The 18,895-nt window shown below is 42.7% G+C and overlaps 1 pseudogene; it reads left to right on the top strand.

Moving 5' to 3' along the window:
- Positions 1-230: 230 nt before the first annotated feature.
- Positions 231-18,895, top strand: part of LOC127414310 (3-hydroxy-3-methylglutaryl-CoA lyase, cytoplasmic-like) — a 74,570-nt pseudogene continuing 55,905 nt past the window's right edge.

Here is an 18,895-nt window from a genome sequence, read left to right as displayed (position 1 = left end):
ATCGAACAAAATGCTTTCTGGCGCCCCTCCCCCTCACTGCATCATCACCGCACAGGGATGCTGCTGTCATGGTAACAGCTGAGTCATATTTTGCTCCTGATGCCCTCAACTTCCTCAGGCTCCTATTGCTGTTCCGAAAGCTCTGTAAAAAGTGTAAAGAAGCGTGTGTAAACTGATCTCTACAGGTGTCAGATGGGAGCAACACTTGGCTAGCAGAACGTGTTGGCCGGATGGGGAATATCTCCTCTGCAGTCAAGCTCTGCCTGAGCTATGAGAGTCTCTTGCAAGATTACCCTTGGTTGCCTCATCCTCCTGTGGGAAGAGAAGGTGGGCTTGTGTTTTTACACATGAGTAACAGTATGTATGATATAGTAATGTGGAGAGAAAAGCAATCCTGTAGATACTCTGAAAAACCAACACACAAATTCGTCAGACTGAGTAGAATCAAATAATTGTTTTTTGCAACATTTCTTTCCATGACTTTTACGTGATGTCACCATGAATTTACTATAGGGCAGTGGCATAACCAAGGGTGGGCCAGGGTGAGCCTAGGCCCACCCAAATTAGACCCAGGCCCACCCAGAATATTAGAGGTTATTCTTTGCCTTCAAATATATATTTATAAAATAGTTTAAAAAGTGCTTAAATTCTGATTTCTGAAAGTGTGAAAGAACTGTTTGAATGTGCCACTTCTCTGTTGTTAAGGAAAATTTGGTAAAAATAAATTTGGGTAAAAACTTGGCCCATCCATTAATAATGAGGCCCACCCAAAAATTATTTCCTGACTACGCCCTTGCTATAGGGACAATCTTCTGGAACAATCTGGGGTTAAAGGAATGTTCTGGGTTCAACACAGGTTAAGAAGTATTGGCAGCATTTGTGACAATACCTTTATACATCTCTAATGAAAACTACTGCAACAATGATTTTACTACAGTAACTAGTGTTTAACTATGGTATTTGTAGTAAAAAAATAACCAAAAATGTACCATGGTTTCAGTACAATAACCACATTTTAACCATGATATTTGTAGTAAAACCATAATAACATATGATAATATTAATGTTATTACAATAGTTTTGGGTTTCCTTTATTATTATTATGGTTCAACCACTAATATCATGGTTAAAATATGGTTACTGTAGTAAACCTTGGTAAAATTTTATGGTTATGGTTATACTAAAAATACCATTGGTGAACTACAGTATAACTGTAGTAAAACCATAGTTAATTTCTGTAAGGGATCGCAAAATCATTGTGAGGCAATGCAAACTATTGCAAGGAAACACAAATTGTATTACGAGGAAACATAAAACAATTTCAAAAAATAACTTCCATCCCTGTCCTCTAAAGAGTTTCAAAGTTTTATATTATATATATATATATATATATATATATATATATATATGACTATGACACTTTCAGCCAGGGGCGGACTGGCTATAGGAAGAACTGAGACATTTCCTGGTGGGCCGAATTGGTGGTGATAAGCTGAAACGGGCTGCCATGTTATGCCGAACTGGCCGCGACTGGCTGAAGATGGCCGAAAAGAGGACTATGTGCAGAAAAAGACAGCGAATATTCCCCCATGCTCAACAACCTTTTGGCCAGCAGAGTTAAAATGCTCAATAGAGTACTCATCTATTAGGAATATTCCTCCTTATGTAAAACGAATAAAATTAAACATGCTCCATCTTTTTTTTCTTCTTCTTTAATCTGTGCTACCTTTGGTAAGGTGCTATATAAACTTAACATTATTATTATTATTATTATTATTATTTAACTAAGTAATGGTGTCTTATCGTAAAAATTTCTTATAATTTGATGGGACTTTAACCTGTTTATAGTCTATGTTGTTTTTATTTTCATTTCTTTTAATGTTTAAATTTGTATTTATTATTCACTGCAAAATGTGTGCTTGGCATTTCACATTTTGCTTAACACTTCAGAACAATGTTGTTATACATGCACAGACAAATGAAAATTCTGTTTCATGCAGATATTAATATCAGAAATACCAGGAGAAACCACAACATATTCCACAGTTAATGTAGCCTGCAAATTCAGCTTCATCTGGTAAGAAAAAAAAAAAAAAAGAATAAAATAATATTTTTGTTTAAATACAAGTTGTATAATAATAATAATAATAATTATTATTATTATTATTATTATTAAGCTATTATTATGAAAAGGCATATACAAGGCAAATTTTATTAATAGAAACTATAAATGTAAGAGTAACATTAAAAAATGGGCATTTCATTTAGTTTTTATGCACTTCCAGTTTAAGCCCCGCCCACACCCAGTTCTATCCGAAGACAGAGATGTTTCTGTCTAATTTATGTTGTTGACAAAAAAATAAAATAAAATACAAAATTGTGCTGAGCACTAGTGGAGACTGTGTTTCTGTGAGCGGTGAGTTTAAAGAGAGTGAGTTTGATTGATAAGTGAATTTACTTGGCTGTTTTAACTGTAGGCCTGGACAAACCGCTCCGGTTCTCCACCGCCTACCAGCTGCACCCCGAAACTTCTTAAAGAGAACAGTTTATTATTGTTCCATTCACACATCCTTTTCCTCCTTTCATGATAGCAGGATTAAATCAAGCTCAGCTCTAAAGAAGCTATGCAGGCTCTGAACACTTCCACGAAGGAAGGATTTTAGTATCAAGAGGCTGAGTTTTATAGCCATTCAAATCTTCTATAAACAGTCTGTTGGCCTCTCGTAACACTACTCCCCGAATTCAGAGGTTGGACTTTGGTTTTATCATTGGAAGGCAGGAAATGCTCGTTTCCAATGCACATTATGTCATAAATGACCTGGCGAGGATCTCAGATTCAAAACATGAATTCGTACACATCATTTGAGAGGAAGCACAGAACAGGAATTTTACTCCACCTCTCAGATTTTCCGCACAGCTCTGTGAAATTGTTATATTGTCCTTCCTTTCTCATTGTTTTTTTGTTTTTTTTTCAATTTACAGCGTTCCAAACTGCCCAAGATTCCACATTTTGTCAAAATTGTGGAGGTCGGGCCAAGATATGGACTTCAAAATGAGAAGGTAGAAATTGTATGTGGTTTTATATATACCCTTCACTTTATATCTTTAATACTTAAACATAATAAACCAAAACGCTGCTGATAAGACCAGCATAAACCAGCCTGAGGTGTTTTGCTGCAGGTCTTAGCTGGTTTAAGCAAGTCTACCAGCTAACAAATGCCCAAAAACCCTCTAAAACCCATCAAACTACGCCAGCCTGACCATCAAAAACCACCTTTGACTGGTATAAATTTTTTTTTTTTTTTTTTTTTATACTTGGAATGAGTGTTTCTTCAACGTCATGTCCCATGGGTTGATTATTTTTGTTAAAACAGGCAGATTTGAACTCTTTTCTTTTTATTATATGAAGATCACAATTAAACCCACTATGGAACTACTTACCAGGCCTCGTTTATTTTTGGTCAAATGTTCTGAATGTGCTGGAAACGTGACTGAACTCTGAATGTAGTTTTTGTTATACAAACCTGCTCCTCACATTATGAAAGTGACTCACCTTCTGACCCTGTCTGAAGTTTAAGTTACCTGTATTGGTTTGAAATGAACCATTGGGGGATCTGTGCCTACTGCCTTAGTTCACTGTATGACCAAAGACTGTGTTCAAAGACTTTGTACCTTACCTGAATACTAACTCACATTGCTTATCTGCTTTTCCTGTGTTCAGTGCAATAAACTCTTGCAAATGGTTTCATCTCAGCTCCCGAGTTGGTGTCATTACACTAGCAGATGGCTAATCAATTACACATTCAAGTATGACACATTTTTATGACAAATTTCCATTTTCACAATATTCTGATAATTGCTTCCTTATGATGTACTGTGCTATTGTATCTTTTTCCAAGGAAACAATTCATTGGGTTGTATTGGTAAATGAATTATTCAGCTCAAAAGCATGTTGTACCTGTGGCTCACAGATGTACACTCTCCCTAGGAGCATCGCTAGAAACCCAATACTTTTGTGCCATTGTATTTGTGCAGGAAATGGTGCTTACGGAGGTCAAAATCCAGCTGACAGACATGCTCTCTCAGACCGGCTTGCCTGTGATCGAAGCCACTAGCTTTGTGTTTTCAAAGTGGGTAGCACAGGTAATAAGCTGTTATTGTAAAGCCTCAGTGTGTTGAGTGATATTCTGTGGCCTCTTTTTGTCTACACAAAACCACTGAACTGGATGTTCTAATTATGTTCAAAAACTGCATTTGTTCAAAAACATTTGGCACAAAGTAGGGGAGACAAGGGACTGTAACACTAAATGCCTTTAATCCCAAAAATTTTGTGGCGACAAATATACAGCTTATTTTTTAGTTCTTTCTCTGCCTATGAAGAGTGATCATTTCAATTAACAGGAATTTTCAAAAACTGATTTTGAGGTGTAAAAGTTAAATATTATATCATACTATTCTGCATATAATATTATACTGTATACGATATTATATACTGTGTACATGTGATAATAGGTAACCATGTCTAAAATGGAACAAATCAGTCATTTCAAATAAAACAAAAAAATTGTCAAAGGGGCATTTATTTGCATAAAAAATATCACCACATTCACTTGTTTTTGGCTATTTACATTCTTCATGCATATTGCCACCTACTGGGCAAGGAGTATAATTTATAGGACAAAAGGACTTGATGTGTTTCTCACCCACACCTATAATATCTCTTTTCATATTGTTTGAAACTAACCATGTTTCCAAGGACTTTTTTGTGAAAAGTTTTAGCGCATCAAAATTAAGCTGATGGAAACGCAAATTATCGCTAAAATTAAAATTAAAATAAAGTGTCGACACAATATTTTTCCGTTTAACTCTAGAGCATAAACTCTGTCGATACTTCAAATGTCACGAAAAACTGATTTGGAAACTATTTTTGTCAGATTTGCATTAACGCAAAAATGTTGTGTCACATGACAAAATTTACACCAATCGTTAGCCTGTGTTAATCATGACAAGGTATACATCCTTGAAAGCCAGTTGTACATGATTATGGATTTATCTTAACGGCATATAGATCTGATGCTGCAAACATGACACTACTAGGAGTGCCAAAACAAATCTCGTATCATGCACATTGACAAGTGCACGGAGAACAAATTAATGGCCACTGTTTGTGATTAATTTAATCGCGGTAGCAATCCATTTATTTAAAGTTGCTTTTCCACACCATTCAAAATAATAGACGGCAGTCATGGAATTAGCCTACATTATAAAAGCGTGGATCTCTTTCCAACGAGAGATGAGGGACTTCTGCATTATCTGCCTTGCAGAAATTTGGGTGTCTGCTGAGATTCCAGATTCAGCCATCGAACCTGCGGGGTTCTCCATGCACCGAGTGGACAGAGCGAAAGACCTCTCAGGTAAAAGCAGAGGTGGTGGTGTATGTTTTATGGTCAACAAATCCTGGTGTGATCAGAGGAACATACATTCTATCAAGTCTTTCTGCTCTCCTGATCTGGAATTTCTAATGCTTCTGTGTCGACCATTCTGGCTACCAAGGAAATTCACAGCAGTCATTATCACTGCTGTGTACATCCCGCCGCTGTGTACATCCTGCCACAAGCTGACACAGACCGGGCACTCAAGAACTGTATGGGATTATAAGCAAGCAGGAAACCGCGCACCCTGAGGCCACGTTCATTGTGACCGGGGACTTTAACAAAGCCGATTTTAAATCAATTGCACCAAAATACCACCAACACATCAGTTTCAACACACAAGGGGACCGGGTTTTGGACCATTGCTACTCTCCCTTCCAGGATGGCTACAAATCCCTCCCCCGCCTACCATTTGGCAAATCAGAACACTCTTCCATTCTGCTTCTGCCCGCTTACAGGCAGAAACTGAAACAGGAAGCACCCACCTGTCGGACCAATCAGATTCTACGCTACAAGACTGTTTTTGACTGGGAGACGTTCCGGTCCGCCTCTGATGATGACATCGAGGTGTATGCTGATAGCGTAACGTGTTTCATCAGAAAGTGCGTAGAGGACGTTGTTCTGACCAAAACAATACGGATCTACCCCAACCAGAAACCATGGATTAATAGCGATGTTCGTGCGGCACTTAATGCGCGGTCCTCTGCTTTTAATTCCGGGAATGCGGAGGAGCATAAACAAGCCAGTTATGACCTCCGCAAAACTATAAGAGCAGCAAAACGCCAGTACAGGGACAAGATTGAAGGACAGTTCAACACCACTGACTCTAGAAGCATGTGGCAGGGAATTAATATCATCACGGACTACAAAGGGAATAAAAACACCGCCGTGAACACCGCTGCCTCTCTCCTGGATGAGCTAAATACTTTTTATGCACATTTCGAGGGAAATATCACCGCCCTCGCTGAGAGAGCTCTCGCGGCCGAAATTACAGATGTTAGTTCACTCTCCGTCTCTGTAGCAGATGTAACCCAATCCTTCAGACGGGTGAATATCCGTAAAGCTTGCGGGTCCTGATGGCATTCCAGGCCGCATCATCAGAGCTGGCTGGTGTTTTTATGGACATTTTCAACCGTTGCCTCTCCTTGTCTGTAGTCCCCACATGCTTCAAAACATCCACCATTGTGCCTGTACCTAAGCAATCCAAAATAATTTGCTTAAATGTGCTCGCTGTGCAGCTGGATCCTGGACTTTCTGTCAAGCAGATGCCAGGTGGTTAGAATGTGCAGCAACATCTCCTCATCACTGACCCTCAACACTGGAGTCCTGCAAGGCTGTTCACAGCCCACTCTTGTATTTCTTGTACACATGACTGTGTGGCAACACACAGCTCCAATGCCATCATTAAGTTTGCTGATGATATGACAGTGGTAGGTCTGATCACTGACAATGATAAAACAGCCTACAGAGAGGAGGTGCACACTCTGGCACGATGGTGTTAGGAGCACAACCTCTCCCTCAATGTCAGCAAGATCAAGGAGCTTGTGATGGACTTCAGGAGAAAAGACAGAACACAGCCCCATCACCATCAATGGTCTCTCCGGTGGAGAGAGTCAGCAGCTTCAAGTTCCTTGGTGTCCACATCACAGAGGAACTCACATGGTCCGTCCACACTGAGGCCATTGTGAAGAAGGCTCATCAGCACCTCTTCTTCCTGAGACAGCTGAGGAAGTTTGGAATGAAACACCACATCCTCACACGGTTCTACACCAGCACTGTAGAGAACATCCTGACTGGCTGCAATATTGCCTAGTATGGCAATAGCACAGCCCCCAACCGCAAAGCCCTGCAAAGGGTGGTGCGAACTGCCAGACACATCATCGGAGGTGAGCTTCCCTCCCTCCAGGACATATATACCAGGTGGTGTGAAAAAAGCTTGGAGGATCATCAGAGACTCCAGCCACCCGAGCCATGGGCTGCTCTCACTGCTACCATCAGGCAGGCAGTATCGCAGCATCAGGACCCACACCAGCCGACTCCATGACAGCTTCTTCCCCCAAGCAATCAGACTTTTGAACTCTTGATCTCTCACGATCAACATACATCAGCACTGCACTATTATCTCACACCGGACTGTCATAAATTATATTCTCTCTTAACAACACACTGGCAACTGACTATCAACCGCCAGCCTGAATGTTAATACAGTACAATACAACCTACTGTATATTTTATATATACTTTATATACTATTTTTATTGTATGTGTATTCTATTATGTGTATGTGTATTCTATATTATGTGTATTGTATACTGTACATTGTATATTATTATTTTGTTGTATAATTATGTGTATATTAGATATGTAAATTTTGTTGTGTAAATCTGATGTTTATTGTAAATTAGATATGTAAATTGTGTTGTGTAAATCTGATGTTTATTGTAAATTGGTATATGTCTCATCACTGTCATGACTGCTGTGTTGCTCAGAACTGCACCCAACACTTTCACCCACTGTTGCACTTGTGCATATGGTTGTGTGACAATAAAAGTGATTTGATTTTGATTTGATATTACACCGCATTATTTTTTTCTTTAATAGCTGTGCACACAGCATATACACATTGATGGATGGTCCTTATAGTAAGACCGAAAGTTTCCCCCACTACTTGGTGCAGGTTGCCAGCTTGAACAGGGCCATGACGATTCACTTTTGGGTCGGAACTGGTGGCAACCTGCGATAGGTGCAACATCAGGACCAATACTGCAGTCCTATCAGAAGGGCAACAGCTCCCTTTTGATTGCAATTCCTCCTCTTCTGATTGCTTTTATTTGTGAAATTAAAATGACAGTAAGCCGGCTAATTTCAATGAATTGTCTCTTTTACCATTTTATCAAAACTTCAGAGGAAAAAAATTAGGGACATCTGGGAGGCGAATTAGCGATAAACACACATTTCTGTATGGAAATGGCTTAAGGGCAGATTTATTTTGCGATAAACCAAAACTAAAGTGTTTTTTTTTTTTTAGGTATGACGTCATCACGCACACCATTTTTATCGATAAAAGGCCATTTGAAAAAATAGACGGCAACATTTTTTGGCATTTTCACTTTGTGGATAACAAAATAGCGTGAAAAGTGGATGGAAACTAGGCTACTGTGTGTTTTTATTAGATGGCAGACCACACTGCAGTGCTGCAAGGCATTAAAAGTTCTCCTGAAGTAAGATATCCTGTTCTGACGCCCAATATTCAGGGCTTCCAGGCAGCTGTAAGTAAATATTTGCATCATTAACATTTATTTACAAGTGACATTTGCAATTTACCTTCCATGCCAGGTCAATGATGTTGTTCTTGTATAATAAACCACTTTATTTATACATGTTCTCTACCTACGCTTCCAGGGTCACTTAACTTTACATACAAGCACAACCTTTGCAGCTTTCATTTGGAGCATTTATTTGTAAATGAGCCCCATCTCTAATTGCTTCGCTTGCTAATCAAGCGAGTCGCCCTCATAAGCCAACATCTATAAGCACAAGTTTGATGAAATGTTTCCTGTTGAAGTTTGCAGCGGGAACAACTGAAGTTGCAGTGTTTGGTTCTGCTTCAGAGACATTCTGCAGGAAGAACATCAACTGCTCCATAGAGGAGAGTTTGCGGAGGTTCAAGCAGGTCATCACTGCAGCCAAACAGGAGGGGATCCCAGTGTGGGGGTGTGTGTTACTGACTCCAACTATTCTACTTATTTCTCTAGGCCAGTTTCCATCATGTGCACTTTCACATTTAAACACTAATTTTGAGTGAAAATCAGGTCAACAGGCTGATCTCACAAAAACAATCTAAGCAATCAAACCAGTTTAAGCAGAAGAAAAGATTGTGTTGTGAATTGTACTTAATCGTACAGGTGGTTTGGCATATTGTGCATAAAGAACTAGTGACTGGATGGCTGTAGGTTGAAGCTTTAGAAGGGACAACCTTGAGCCCAGATGGAAACTGCTGACTTTTTGTATCTTCTGCAATGATTCTGGGGGAAAATTAGCAGAATTCTGAATGGTGTATGTTAAATAGATCTGAAATTACTACACTCTTCCTGGTATCTAAAAACATATTCAAATTAGTAAAAATACTGAATAAAGAAATGTGCAAGGGATGTGCATAACTATGCATGATGCATACTTTTTGCTAAATTTGCGAAGCTTTCTGTGGAGTTCAGAATTTGTGCGAATAGTCAATAAAAGGGGTGTGCAATGAATTATCTAGCAGTAGCTGGTTTTTCACCCACATATTTGTATGCAAATTCTGGGAAATCGCATAAAATTTGCTCAGTGGAAATACTAAGATGCAAATAAAGTTGCCAAAATGTGCTTAAATTTACATAGTCGGCTCACTTGAGGAGTAAATTATTATTTATTTTTTTATTACAGATGCGCATCAAAGTCATGCTACTTTGCCTCAAAAGTCCATTTGAATACATAATTCGCTAAAAGATTGCCATCAATATCATTACATAGCATCTCAAATGTTGCTCTGGTCATTTTGAAATGCTGGACACAAACCAGGTCATCAAAATGATTGACTTCTATTACCTCCCATAACGCTAGTAAACATGAAGTTCATCAGAGCATTTTGTCTGCGTGCTCTAAACTGCAAGCAATTTATTACATTTAATAAAAGCCACGTTGGCTTCAACTTCAGTTTTGTTCTCTTACACACATGGGATGTCAACGATGCTTTACTCTGAAATTGTCTTGTGATATTCCAAGTTTTTGCTTGAATTAATTTAGCAGCTTTGATGAATACATACTGTAGCTAGTGATGCAGAAACATTTTCACTGCCAGGATTGTGCTGATGCTTATTACTTAAAGGGATTGTGTGGCATAGTGGATGAAGATCTGGACCAAATTTTGATCATTTAGAAGGTATTTTTGTTTGATTTTCAGGAAGATTGTACGATTAACTAATACCTTTGATGCAACAGTTTCCATTTATTGAAAAAAGGCTGACATTCTTGCATTTTTTTATTTATTTTTTTGTCTTTTACATACTGTATGTCATTGTTAAATTCATGAACCGTAATGTGTACACACGGCGGTAAGGGTAATTTTGGTCAAGTACATACTGTAGCTGTATGGTTGAGGTTCGAATTTTGCAAGGGACAACCCGTGTGCAGGCCCAGATTAAATCTGCTGACAATTTTGCATGTTCTATGGGGTTTGGGGAAATTCTTTGGAAATGGAGCTGAGAGTCCACTGGTGGCTGAAAGCACGATCAAATTAGCCATATGTGTTAAACGAAGATGCAAGGGTGGGAAATGTGTAGAACTTTGGGAATAACAGGTGTTGCAATTTTACTGAATCTGCAGAACTTTCGGGCCCAGAATCCATATGAACCTGCCCATGAGCTGCCACGATTATACCCTTGAGTAAGATACTTGTTCTAGGGGGATTGTCCCATGTACTAAGGGACTACTTGTCTTACTAAGACTGTAGTACTGTACTCTAGGAGTACTGTACTGTCAGTTTATATAAGAAAGTTATAAGATTTATCTTTGGTTAAACCAAAAGGTCAATGGTTTCTTTTATTTTGGAACTTTTGGACTATTCTTCTTTGAGGTTTTGGGATGGCGCACACAAGCGACATAAAATTATTCTAGAATTAATGAGTAAATAATTAAATTTCCAGATGGGTCTGCAGTGTGGTGCTTTGTATCACTTACAAGTACAAGTCCAGATGTGTCCAGAGTTTGTAGGCTGTGCTCTCTCATTGAAGAAAAAACCTGCCAAACTTCAGTCTGACGTACTCATTCTGGCAAATGTGACTCAACGCCTGCTGCTCAAGTAGAAACTCCACGAAAATTCTGGTAGCAAACAGCAGTATTGTCTGACTTAGCATGAGCCCAAGAGAAACATTCTCAACTTTTAACTTGTTTGTTCACTTTGTCCAGCAGTACATGTTTCCTTCACATATGGAAAGCACATATAGCTTTTACGTCGCTCTCCAGCAACATTTCTCATTTCCACTGTCAACACTATTGGTACTATTTGTCACAACTGTTTGACACCGACCATATGTTTTGCCTGCCACTGAACATTTTGTTTTATTCAGTGATAGATGTATTCCATCTTAGCAGTTCTGGTCTACTTGTGGTTGCAATAAAACAGCACTTGGCATTATTTCACCTGTTGCATGACTGCAGATAAGCTCATGGCTATATATTCTACAGCATAGGCTGAACTTTACCTCTGATAGTTCTTTCACTTATTTCCAGGGACGTTTCCTGTGCTCTTGGCTGCCTGTATGAGGGACAAGTAAAACCATCACAAGTCACAAAGGTACAATAAGAGAATTGTGCAGTCGTGCAGTCGAATTGTTCAACGTAAAACAGCAGCCTAATGCAGAATAAAAGGAACAGTTCACTCAAAAAAGTACATTCTGTCTTTATTTACTCACCCTCATGTTCTTTCAAACACAACTTCTTCCAAAATTTTTGAAGAATATCCTGGCTGCTTTTTGCAATACATCCAAAGTAGGCCAGCAAAGGTAACACTTCACATTAGGGGTTCATTAATGAATAACAAGTAATTTACAAATGCCTTATAAAGAATTTAAAAGCAGTTATAGCAACATGTGTAAAACAACTTTCATCCAATCCATGCCAAATAGTGAGCACTGTAACATACAGTATATGCTATAAATGCCTAATAAATATACTTATTTATGCTTATATTTCTCAAAACCATAAAATGCACTAATTCATGACTGTCACACTTTAGCAAAATAGACTGATAGCAAGATTAAAATGAGGTATTGTGTCATTTTGCAACAGTCCACTTTGTTCATATTCCTGTATTTTACTGTAATGTCTTGACTCACTTGTGTTGTCACTTTCCTTGTCACACTGATGTCAAAATAATGTTTTTTACCTTGTCCGAGTTACCTCTGCAAAATCACTTTTCAGGTCTTCATGCACATTCACAGCATATATCATACTATAATAAAGGCTGATGACCATTAAACCATACTGAACTTTTATGAACTTGTTTCTAATGTTGGCAGGTCCTTAAAGGAATGTTCTAGGTTTAATACATGTTAGGCTTAACCGACAGCATGTGGCGTAATGTTGATTACCACAGAAATTTTGGTTACAATAAGGCACTTACAATGGAGTCAATCCTTAAATGTTAAAATACTAAAAAGTATAGCCACAAAACAAAAACATTTTAGTGTGATACAATCGCTTACTTTTCTGTATAAAGTTATATCCATTTTTTTTAATTTGTTGCCATGACAACTAACACCGTAAACCCTAAAACCCTAAAATGACCATTAAAAAAATTATTAAACAACTTAACAGCTTAAATAATACACATCTTTTAACGGAATAATTAATGTAATTTCTGCCTTTAAACCCTAAATTTACCCCATTTACTTCCATTATAAGTCCCTCATTGGACCTCGATTTTTATTTTATTTATTTTTAAAGAAATTTGCGACAAGTCGAAATTATTTTTTTTGGTAATCAATATTATGCCACAAATGCTGTCAGTTGAGTTTAACTTTTATTGAACATGGAATATTCCTTTAATAAATGCATCACATATGTCTACTTTACGTTAGGGTACATTTTCATAGGTTACTAATGCTGAATAAATGTTATAAAGCATGTATTACATATGAGGTAAAATGGCTCACTATTTGACAGGTATTGCATGAAAGTCACCCTTTTTATGAATGTTGTTATAACTGCATATTAATGATTTATAATGCATATGTAAATTACTTTTTAGTCATTAATGAACCCCTTTATAAACATTTAACACAGGGAACATTAATGTAAGTGTTACCCTAGCAAAATTTAAGTAAAATCTAAGTAGACAAAAATTTAAGCTCTAAAATTAAGGTTGTAAGGGCTACAAAAATGGCATGCTGATACAATTGGTTGTCATGTGTCTTGTGAGCAAATGTCATTGACATATGACATGTGATTAGCCATATTTTGTTTGAGAGCTACAGTGGAGGGTAACGGTATCCGCTTGACCTGAGAAGATTGGATATAACATCGACACAACATTTTTGTAGCTTTTACAACTTTTGTAGTCCATTTCAGAGCTTAAATTTTGGACTGCTTAAATTGTGCTTACATATTGCTGGTCTGCTTTGGTCATATTACTTTTTTTTCTGCTCCTCACACAAAGCAATCACATGGCTTGAGAAGATTTGGAATACAGCACACAGTCATATGGACTACTTTTAGGATATCTACCTTTAATGGTTCTTTTTTGTCATTTTGAGCTTGACAACCCCTGGTTCCCAACCACTTTCACTGTATGGAAAAAAGTGAAAAGACATTTTGGTATTGCACTGAAAGAGACTCATATAGGTTTGGAGCGACATAAGCGTGAGTACTGGTAAATAATGAAAGAATTTTCACTTTTGGGTAAACTGTTCTTTTAAATGGGCCTTCCAGCATGTGATAAATCTCAGAGTGTTGAGCGCTGTGCATATTTTTTCTACCCACAATTTTCATAGTCCCATGAGGCCCTTATTACGATGTTTGTGAAAAACCTGCATGATGTTATAACACTGCAGCGCCTTTCTAACACTCAGAATGAGCTCTCTGTGTGCACACCTTCATGTTGTTTATGTTTCCAGGAGGGATAGTGTTTTCATGGCTTTCCTCTGTTCCGGCCCAGGTGGCAAAGCGCTTGTTTGAACTGGGCTGTTATGAGGTCTCCCTGGGGGACACCATTGGCGTGGGTACTGCGGGCTGCATGGCCAAGATGCTGAGTGATGTGATGACAGCGGTGCCCGTAAGTGCACTCGCAATGCACTACCAAAACACCTATGGTCAAGCGCTGCCCAACATTCTCATTGCTTTGCAGGTAAGGGATGTTATGTGGGGCACAATCATGGGACTCTTTTTTTATAATCTACTGTACAGGAGGGGTTGGCAGAGGGGACTGTTATATACATAATATGCATTGACTTCTATCACAATAAAACGTCTTGTTTCCTCCATTCCCTGATGGAGGGAACAAGACGTTGTGTCGATGAAGTGACACTAGGGGTCGCTCCTGGGAGCCCCAGACATCTCTAATCTTTGAGAAAAGGCCAATGAGGATTGGCGAGTGGAATTTGCATGCCACTCCCCCGGACATACGGGTATAAAAGGAGCTGGAATGCAACCACTCATTCAGATTTCTTCTTCGGAGCCGAGTGGTTGTGTTCATTCAAACTGAACTACTACTGGTCCATTCATCTCTCTTCCTCACGAGCTGTTGGTCTTATGGCGCATTACAGTGGTTCTCCCCCTCTTGCACCGGCACTCCCACGGACATACGGGTATAAAAGGAGCTGGAATTCAACCACTCATTCAGGTTTTGCTCTGAAGAGCCGAGACAAGGTCCCGGCCCATTCAGCGGGTAGTTTGGTGTTGTGGCAGGAGGGACATAATGTCTCGTTCCCTCCATCAGGGAACGGAGGTTACGACAGTAACCGAGACATTCCCCTTCTGTCACTCACTTGACGTTGTGTCGATGAAGTGACACTAGGGGTCCCTATAAAAAACGCCACGACTACTGTACTGTGTTATGTGGACTAGCGGGGCGAGACGGGCAGACCTCTGTGTGCCTCGTAGCCAGTGCACCCGGCCGTCACGTAACCTCCCACAATGCTCTTGTTGGGGTCAAATGGTCCCCTGCACCTCGACAAGTCAACTGCACAAAAAATGGGGACCGGCCGGCCCAGCCACGGCCTATTCTATTTTTTTTTTTTCCCAAAAGGAAAGAAATCGTCCTGGCCGTGATATGCCATAGCGATGGCGTCAATGACCCAGTGGGCGATCCTCTGCTTGGAGACAGTGCTTCCTTTCCGCTGTCCCCCAAAGCAGACAAAGAGCTGCTCGGAGCTTCTAAAGCTCTGCGTGCAATCCAAGTAGATGCGCAAAGCATGCACCGGACACAGCAATGACAAGGCTTGGTCTGCCTCCTCCTGGGGCAGTGCTTGCAGGTTCACCACCTGATCCCTGAACGGGGTCATGGGAACCTTGGGCACATAGCCTGGTCAGGGTCTCAGGATCACGTGAGAGTCACCCGGGCCGAACTCCAGGCACAGTTCACTGACAGAGAACACCTGCAGGTACCCTACCCTCTTGATGGAGGTGAGCACCATCAGGAGGGCAGTCTTCAAAGAGAGCACCTTTAACTTTACTGACTCTAGAGGCTCAAATGGAGCTCCCCGTAGACCCCGAAGGACCACGGAGAGGTCCCACAAGGGAACGAGGCACGGTCTGGGGGGGTTAACCTCCTCGTGCCTCTCAGGAACCTGACGATCAAGTCGTGCTTCCCCAAATACTTACCTTCAACTGCATCGTGATGTGCCGATATAGCGGCTACATACACCTTCAAGGTGGAGGGGGACAGCCACCCCTGTCGCAAGGAGTGTGAGGTCCGAGAACCAAGTCCGGGTGGGCCAATAAGGTGCCACTAGGATGACCTGCTCCTCATCCTCCCTGACCTTGCACAACGTCTGAGCAAGTAGGCTCATTGGGGGAAACGCATACTTGCACAGCCCCAGAGGCCAGCTGTGTGCCAATGGGTCTGTGCCGAGGGGAGCCTCGGTCAGAGAATACCAGAGCGGGCAGTGGGAGGATTCCCGGGAAGCGAACAGGTCCACCTGCGCTTGACCGAATTGACTCCAGATCAGCTGGACCACCTAAGGGTGTAGTCTCCACTCTCCCCTGAGCGTGACCTGCCTCTACAGCATGTCCACTGTGCTGTTGAGGTTGCCCGCAATATGAGCAGCTCTCAGCGACTTGAGCTGCTGCTGACTCCAGAGGAGGAGATGGTGGGCGAATTGCGACACTTGACAAGAGCGTAGACTGCCTTGGTGGTTGATGTACGCAACCATTGCTGTGTTGGACCGGACCAATGGCAAAAGCCTCCGCAGGGCGAGCAATACTGCCAGCAACTCGAGGCATTTGATGTACCAACACAGTTGCGGACCAGTCCAAGGGCCGGCAGCTGCGTGCCCATTGCACACGGCACCCCAGCCACACTTGGAGGCATCTGTAGTGACCACGACGTGCCTGGAGACCTGCCCTAGGGGAACTCCTGCCCGTAGGAATGATAGGTCGGACCAAGGGCTGAACAGACGGCGACAGACCTGCGTGATGAGCACACAGTGTGTGCCATGGCGCCATGCCCATCTCGTGACTCGAGTCTGGAGCCAGTGCTGAAGCGTTCTCATATGCATCAACCCAAGCAACGTGACTGCCGCTGAGGATGCCAGTACAAGGAGGACCTTGTACTGGTATGCCCAGCCCTCGAAAGCAAACCGCAGGAAGGGTCTGTGTTGAGGTAAAACCGAGACATGGAAGTACGCGTCCTTCAGGTCTACCGCCGCGAACAAATCTTGATGCCGGACGCTCGCTAGAATGCGTTTCTGCATCAGCATCTTGAACGGGAGTCTGTGCAAAGCTCGGTTCAGAACTCGCAGGTCCAAGATTGGCCACAACCCGCCACCTTTTTTGGGTATGATGAAGTAGGGGCTGTAAAACCCCTTCTTCATCTCAGCTGGATGGACAGGCTCGATCGCGTCCTTCCGTAGGAGGGAGGCGATATCCGCGCGCAAGGCAGTGGCGTTCTCGCCTTTCACTGCAGTGAAGCGGACGCTGTTGAACCTGGGTGGACACCTGGCGAACTGAATCATAGCCGAGTTGTACAGTCCTGATCAGCCAACGCGACGGGTTGGGGAGCGCAAGCCACGCCCCCAAGCTCCGTGCGAGGGGGACCAAGGGAACAACCATGTCGGACGTATCGGTGGGCGGGGCCTTGCAACAGAGTGGAGCCTGAGGTGCCACTTGTGACCGTGTCGAGTCTAAGGACATCAAAGTACTTTCCTGGCTCCTTGTGACTACCCCCAGAATGGCCTGGGATGGGGGAGGAAGAAGTACGTCCTCATGACCTGTGGAGACCTTTCACATTGGGAGCAGACTTGTGCCACAGCTCGGCATGCGAGGGCAGAAGTCCCGCCTCCGGGGCGCTGAACCTGCCAGAGAGAAATGGTGTCCGGCGGTCATGATAACAACGGCCATGAACACCAACTGTGAGACCCAGGAAGTGAGTGGACTGCTCTTTTCTTAACAAAGTGGGTACCACAGCCCATTGGGCATGCAGCAAAATCAAAAGAAAAGGAAAATAAGGATTCTCCACCTGACCCTCCATCGGGGGAAGGAGTGGTCTCTTTACCAGCCCCTGAAGGGTTCCTGACTTCCTGGGCTACCTGTCTCAGGGACGCTTCGAAGCCTTCCTCGGGTGGCATCTGTTTCCTGCGGGCGGCTCCACGCCGGGAACGGCTCACTGCGTCTGCGGCGGAGCCGGTGTTACCTCCACAGGGGGATGCTCTTGGCGACGAGCAGACGGGGTGCGGGGCCTCGAGCCGCGCCGGGGCAGGGTATGTTGTATGGCCTCCGTCTGCTTCCTTACCAATTGAAAACTGCCGGGAAAAGTCTCCAACAGCGTCTCCGAATAGGCCAGCCTGGGAAATGGGGGTGTCAAGGAATCAAACCTTGTCAGCCTCTCTCGACTCGACCAGGTTGAGCCAAAGGTGGCATTCCTGGACCACCAAGGTGGACATCGCCTGCCCGAGAGACCGTGCCATGACCTTAGTCACCCGGAGGGTGAGGTCGGTCGCCGAGCACAGCTCCTGTATTAATCCAGGGTCAGAACTACCCTCGTGCAGTTCTTTAAATGCCTTGGCTTGGTAAGAGCCATGGCATGCAGGGCGGATGCGGCACATCCTGCAGCACCATAGGCCTTAGCCGTCAGTGACGAAGTGAGCCTACAGGCCCTGGACGGGAGCCTCGGATGACTCCGCTAGATGGTGGCGCTCTGTGGGCACAAGTGCACCGTGACCGCCTGATCCACCCGAGGAATCACCAAGTACCCCCTCGCCGCCCCACCATCGAGGGTAGTGAGGGTAGTAAAAGGTGCCTGCCATGACCGTGTAAGCTCCTCATGCACTTCCAGGAAGAAAGGAATGGTGAGCGGCGCTCCAGCCCCAGGAACCAATCGACGAGCCGTGAGGGTTCAGGGGGAAGTGGAGGGTTCAACTCCAGCCTGACACTCGCAGCTGCCCAGGCAAGCATGGCCGCCAGCTCCGTGTCCGCCTGCGACTGGACCACCGTACCTGAGGGTGGGAGTCCAGCCGAGTCTTCCACGTCAGACACGACGAGCCCGCTCTCCGATGCTGCAATGGATATCTCATCCTCTTCGCGGTCTCATCCCAGAACCTGGCCGGGGCATACGAGCGTGCAGGGGAATGGGAGGTCCATGGGGGTTTACCCAGTGGAGAAGCTCCCAAATCGCCCCCAGTGCTAACCGACTCAGCCTCATACCCGTAGGTAGAATGAACGAGACGGGGAGCTGCTGGGCGACCGCAACGTAGCCATGGTCATGTTCT

The sequence above is a fragment of the Myxocyprinus asiaticus genome, chromosome 23 (assembly GCF_019703515.2).
Source record: "Myxocyprinus asiaticus isolate MX2 ecotype Aquarium Trade chromosome 23, UBuf_Myxa_2, whole genome shotgun sequence".
Taxonomy (NCBI): Eukaryota; Metazoa; Chordata; class Actinopteri; order Cypriniformes; family Catostomidae; genus Myxocyprinus; species Myxocyprinus asiaticus.
The sequence above is the reverse complement of the archived record's forward strand: the minus strand, read 5'-3'. Positions and strand labels throughout refer to the sequence as shown.